Source organism: Phymastichus coffea, unplaced genomic scaffold (genome assembly GCF_024137745.1).
Source record: "Phymastichus coffea isolate CEN01 unplaced genomic scaffold, Cenicafe_Pcof_1.1 PCOF00030, whole genome shotgun sequence".
Taxonomy (NCBI): Eukaryota; Metazoa; Arthropoda; class Insecta; order Hymenoptera; family Eulophidae; genus Phymastichus; species Phymastichus coffea.
This window is the reverse complement of record NW_026706841.1, coordinates 1,668,761-1,675,960: the sequence shown is the minus strand read 5'-3', so window position 1 is coordinate 1,675,960 and position 7,200 is coordinate 1,668,761.

Genomic DNA, 7,200 nt, shown 5'->3' with positions numbered 1-7,200 from the left:
CTGATGTCTGATCCGAATAAAATAATGGCATCAGATATGTTTCTTACAAGGTTTTTCCAAAATCGATAACCGAATACATCCAGTGGTTGAATTTGGCCTGTCGTACCCTTAGGAATTGTCATCAATCGAAAATTTGTATCTGCTGGTGTCACTTCTCTTACAGTTCGTTCACATTGTCCACTCCATGAGTCTAGTAATAAAACTGCTGTTTTCCCACAGTTAGGAAAAAATACATGTTGCAACCATGTTTGAAGTAATTCACTCGAGAGCTTTCCTGATGCACTTTCTTGCAAAAATATATTAGGTGCATTGAATAGTTTTTTTCAATCAATGGGTCCAAAATCTCCGTTTGTTTCTTTTAATACCATAAAAAGGGGTGATAGCAATGTACCTCTACAGATATTGTCGGTTGAATCGTATAACTATGCGCGGTCGATGATACTGATTATACTACTGATTCAACTGTCTTATTACCTTTTTCGCTTAATGTTCTGCCAGTATGCATTTCTAAATTGAATCCACTTTGATCGGAATTATATATGTTACTTGCACTTTTGCTTGATAATTCTGTTTTGATAAGGTTGATAAAATTTTGACAATCTAACTTTAAACTAGCCTCATTTTCAACAGATATCTTAGTCACATATTTAGTTATTTTACGCGATATAATTATATGGCTTTTTTTTAATAGTAATATCCAATTGGGTAAAGCTTTAAACCAAAGCATATCTAACTCATACTTTTTTTGTAAAGCCCATCTTTTAAGATCTAAATCATGCACTGTTAACTTCCGATCTAAAGCATCTTTGAGTTGTTGTAAAGTATATTCTGAAACTTTGAACAGATTCTCTATTTTGTCCCGCCTGTCAAAATTTGCTGTTTCCATGTTCTCAACTAATGTTCTGACGAAACTTGTTTACATTTACTGTGGACGGAACTTAAAGACAGTCCTTTTTCTTACCACTTTCCCAGTATTCAACAGCTTTTCTTTTATATCAATCGTGGAGTACCGTATTTGTTACCGTACAAGTAGGTACCTCGGCATAGTCTACACCATGTATTTCTTCAAATTGATCGTCAATTACTTCTGGATTAATATCAAAATCATCATCCAGGAAACATAAGTTTTCACTTGTCTCACATTCAATACCTGAATTCGTTTCAATGCTTTTTCTCAATATATCTTCAACATAATCGTGTAGCTGCTCCTCTGCATCGTTTAATATAGGTATGCTTTCTACAACTACACTTATGTCGAATGTTTTGAGTAATTTTTGAATGACACAATTTTGATATTCAAAAACGTAGATGTAAAGCAAAGTTCTATTACTAATTTACTGAAGTATGCTAATCGAATATGCTTATATATACTGTAAGTGAACAAAACATGTTTTGAAGTTGGCATCACACAAACCGATATCAAATCAAGGTGCCCGAGGTTCCTCCACTGTTAGATCTTGGCTTATCACATACGTCAGCGATTGCGATTTCTATCAAGGAAAAAAACAGTTGCAGTTCCAATCTTGCTATTTGAACCACATGAACCACATTCGTTGATTGTGGTTTCCACGTCATGCCACAGTTTGATTTTGTTTTGTCACGCACATACTCGAGTGTGTTTAAGGTGGAACATATGAGTAACATTATCTCATGTCAGTATTTTTATATTGCCTAAAATCGCCTCGCGAAATATGTACATACTATATACCTATTAGTATGGTAAAATCAGTTTGTCTAAAGAATTTTTTCGTAATAACATAATAATCGAATTTCCTCAGGGATAGTAGTAATATTTGTTGAACATAATGATTTAAAATTGAAATTCCCCGTAGCTATTTCGAACTTCAAAAATTTGCATGATTTCGTAGTTGCATTTGCTATTTCCTACCTAAATATAAATATACGTAATTAATTAAACATTATCTTCTGCAGAAAATATGCATATGTACTTTTATTTGAAGATATTATAAATATTTCGAAATCAGGATTATGAATAACAGTGAGCTGGGTTCCGGAATTCAGAAAATTGGAATGCAGGAGTTAGGAGTTACAGCGTGGCAGGGTAACCAGCTCGAGGGTTAAGGAAATTGGGGTTAAGAGTTCGGGGTTAGAGCGTGACAGTGTAACCAGCTCGAGGGTTAATGAAATTCGGGTGTAGGAGTTCGGGGTTAGAGCGTGGCAGGGTAACCAGCTCGAGGGTTAAGGAAATTTGTCTTAAGAGTTTGGCGTTACAGCGTGGCTAGGTAACCTGCTCGAGAGTTGATAAAATTGGGGTGTAGGAGTTACGGTTTATAGCGTGGCAGGGTAACTAGCTGGAGATTTAAGGAAATTGGGTTCGGGATGGTAGGGGATCAGGGTTACAGATGAATGCTCTGTTTACTTTCCAATGAATGGGTAGCCGCCCTTGATGACGGATACTGCACGAGTATATCGATTTTTTTTTTTTTTTTTTTTTTTTTCTTTTATTAAACGGGTAAAAACCCATATCAAAACATAACAAATAATAAAGATACAAAATAAATACATAATAAATATAAATAAATCAAAATACAATGCATAAAAAATATAAACAGTATAAGAAAAATAGAAGTCGATAAAAACAATAATTAAAGTAAAAATTTATTTAAAATACGATAAAAAAAAGAAGGAAAAAGGCAGCCAAAATAAAAAAACAAAATGCAACGGACAAACGACAAACCAGAAGACGCGTGACAAAAGAAACAAACTAGCGAAACTCCGCTATGCCCTCCCGAACAAACTTTTTAAATACGCCAATACAAACTGCGTGCACGTCCAGTGGAGATGACAAGTTATTGATGAGATGACATGAGCGATCGATAATAGACAAATCATTAAGATTACGTTTACGGGGACGTATAAAAAAGGTGTGATGACGGGCTCGAAGAATACGCGGGGGCACCGTATAGAGAATGCGATTAGAAAGGGCCATCGAATTGATAATGTTATGACAAATTTTATAAATAAATAATGCTGATTGATAATTGATGAACGAAGTGATAGTGCAAATATGAAATGAGCGTGCCACGGCAGAGTAATCATGAGAAAAGGCATCCATACGTGGGCCGAATTTATTAGCTAAAAAACATAAGAAGCGATGCTGAACAATTTCAAGTGATTTAGATTGATGGTCAAAACGCGGCGCCCAGATAACAGACGCATAAGTAAGACGAGAGCGAATATTAGCATTATAGAGTATAATAAGAGAGCTTGGCCTTTTGAATGCACGACATTGTCTGAACAACAGAAATAATGCCCGAGATGCCAGAATACATGACTGAGTGATGTGTGAAGTGAAGGAAAGACTAGCATCAAACAACACACCGAGATCCTTAAACTCAATAACCCTACCAATAACAACATCAAGGAAAGAATAGTTATGAATGTATGGCGCTTTACTACGAGAGAACGACAGAGCTGCACATTTATCTATATTCAATAAGAGCCCATTTAATGAGCACCAATCACAAAATCTATCCAGATCCAACTGTAATTCATAAGCATCTTTATCGGAGGAGAAAACTTTAAATATTTTCGCATCATCGGCATAGAAGGAGATATAGGAGGACTTAATAACTGAGAAAGCATCATTTACAAAAATAATAAAAAATAGAGGACCAAGGTGCGAGCCCTGTGGCACCCCAGAAGCAGCCAAGTACGGTGAAGAGACAAACTTTTGAAGTTTTACGGAGTATGATCTATGGGATAAATAAGAGAAACACCAGGAGAGGAAAGGATCATGAACACCATAAAATGATAATTTAGCTACTAATAGTTGATGATTGACACAATCAAAGGCGCTAGTGAGATCAGTATAAATAGCATCCACTTGATGATCCTGATCAAAAGCATCAGTAAGAAATTCTATGAACTCTGCGAGGTTAGTGACTGTGGAACGGTGGGGAACAAAACCATGCTGGGAGACATTTATAGAGCGAAGAAGGAAGGGTGATAGTTTGATGGACACCAGACGATCGAACAACTTGGAGAGGACATTCAGCTTGGCTATCGGACGGTAACTACAAATATCTCTTTTGTCACCACGCTTCTTGTACACTGGAATAACATAAGCCTGTTTCCAGGCCGATGGAAAGATACCTGTACGTAAAGATAAATTCATAATATAAAGAATCGGTTGAGCCAAATTATGAGCATAATTAATAAAGAAAGTCGACGGAATTCCATCAGGCCCAGCCGCGGATGAAGGTTTAAGGCCTACAAGACCAAGCTTCACATCTTCGAGCACGAACAAAATTTCTGACAGCGCATGTGAGTCGAAGGAAAGCCCGTTAAAGCCATCCCGAAGAGAGGCCGCAGAAAAGACCGATGAGAATCGATCCGCAAATAAGTTAACAATATCCTGGCCATGATGAGCAGCAACATCATTAAAATACATATTATCAGGATAACCAGAGCGACCATCCTTACAATTTGCAAACTTCCAAAATTCTCCCGGATCAGATTGCAACGACTCTTCAACGCCTTCAATAAACAGGCCATAGTCACGTAACGCAAGGCGCTTACAAGCCGTCCTGAAGATCCTGAAGTCATGCAGTGCACCACCATCCCCCGTAGCCTTAAATGTCCGATGGGCCAACTTCTTCTGAGAGACTGCAGATCTCAATTCCGCAGACATCCAATTCGGGAATTTAGCAACAAAAGAGCCCATTAGAGGTACATTGCAGCCAATAATTTCCGACAACTTTCTGTAGAAACCATCAACCACCATGTCGACATCATGCTGGTGGCCATCAAAAAGATCATCCCAATCAGTAGATACCAGAGATGAATTAATATCACTATAGTTGGCCCTTTTGAAATTGAAGGAGGTAAGAGCACTATGAGGTAAAGAATCAGTCGAAGTGGTTACAACGACGTTGACAGCAATGACCAAAGGATCATGGTATCTGTCGGACAGAGCAAGCGGATCCACTGATGCACAAAGGAACGCCGGAATACTGCAAAAGGTCAAGTCAAGAGTATTTCCCGAACTATTCCGAGACTGGACGAGCTGAGCACACTTAAGAGAGCCCATACAATCCTGTAATCGTAATGCTGAATTACGAATGGCCCCACTCACAGTAGCATCAGCCGAAAGCACACCATCAACAGCAGTCCACGAGCAACGAGGCAGATTAAAATCACCAATAACAAGAACGGCAGACCCCGGAAATCTGGCAGCTGACTCCTCCAAGGAACAACAATAGGAGTCCATAGATGATTCGAAAGTCGCAGCTGAGAGAGAAGAAACAGGTGGCAAATAGGCAACAGACAAAATGATGGGTGCTCCGTAATCAAGCTTAAGAATGACATGCTCCAAGTTAAAGTTGACGACTTGAAGAGATTGAAAAGAGCATGCATCCTCCAGCCAAACGAGAATTCCACCTCCTCTCGACTTGCCACTCCGAATGTTACAACGATCCAGTCTCACGAGCGAATAGCCTGGAATCCTCAGCAAAGCATCCTCCACAGTGTCATCCAACCAAGATTCGGTCAGGGCAATAATGTTAAATTTCTGTGCACAAGTAATCACGTTATGAACAAAGCAGGTAATTGATGATTTGATGCTGCCGATATTTTGGTAGTAAATAGACAGTTGTTTTGAAATCCTGGCTGCATCTACGCGTTTTTTGACGATGAAATACTGGGGATGCCATTAATAAACTTAAGTTTAAGATCATTTTCTCCCGCCCGCGTTCTGGTATCAATCTCAGCAAGTGTCTCCCGTAACTGCTGTCGCTGGTGCATGGTACGATCAGGTCCGCACTTCACGCCAGGAACTGATTTAAAAATATCCGGAGAGTGCCGCATGATCCATTGGGCGTCAGCAGCAGAACGAAGGACAATCTTTAATGGTCTAATTCTATCATCGACCTTCTTTCCAAGGCGCAAGGTAGCCATACCAGAGGTGTCAAACTTCACGCCAACAAGAAGCGCAGACAAAGCCATTGTATCCTGTGACGAAGAGATTCTCCGGGAAATTGTAGAGAATACAATTATGCTCTCTTCTTCTCTGCTCATACATTTCAGCAAGAGTGGCGTCATCGATCCTGGAAGAAGAGTCATCGAGTCTACTCTCCACCGCAGAGACTCTATCCTCAATAACATCAATGCGGGCAGTCTGAATAGGGATCGATGATAACTCCTGCCGCATCAAAACAATTTGGGCCTCCATGGCATCCGACCGAGCAATCAAGCTGTCTGCAGCACGCTGCAGACCATTACATCTTTCCGTGAGCAGACCAAACATGCCCTCCAATTTGCCTTCAAAGTAATAACGGACATCATCCCAAGAGCTGCACGAAGCACGTTGATTTGACTGAGAGCCATTTAGAGACTTAGGCGAAGACGGATTAGCTACTAATCCGGTAAGCATAGTGTCAACAGATGACACCGATGCCACTGATGCTCTGGTCAGAACATCCAAACCGCCACAGCATTTTTTAAAAGAGCCGTTAGAAAGCTTTACGGCCTTACTCGCACAACTCTTATGGAAGAGCGATCTGCATCCCGGACAATGCACCGCGTCATTCACATTAATCGGGCCCTTAGATGGGTAGGAAAAACATTTATTTTCCGACATAATAATGTACCAGGTACAACAATTCGGCACACTATTTAATAAAAGTCACAGTCACAAGCACGGTTAAACAACAATTGATTAATAATTAGACCATTAAACGAAATAGATATCATAAATAGAGAGAAATTTTAAAGATTAAACTGAGTCAGAAATAACAAAGTGGCTTAAGCCAGACACAAACCAGAGCACAGACTAAACACGTCCAGCTCAGGCAATAGCTCAATGAACACTGATTTGATTAGTAAGATGCGTAAAGAAGCGAAAAACGAATTCGAGAAAATTCTATACAAACTGTTTGACAATGCTGTGTACGGCAAGACTATGGAAAATAAAAAGAAACGCATCGATGTTAAGTTAGTAAATAAGAGGGAGGAGTGATACGGTGCCGAAGCTCTGATAGCTCGGCCAAATTTCCATAGTAGTAACATTATCGACGACGAACTGGTGACGATTCAACTATTGCGGTCGGAAATCACAGTGAGAAAACCCAAACCGTTTACATAGGTCTTGCTGTTCTCGATATGTCCAAGATGCTCGTGTATCGATTCCACTACGACTACATGCGCGGTGCCGTTGGCGAGGAGTATTGCAAGCTTCTG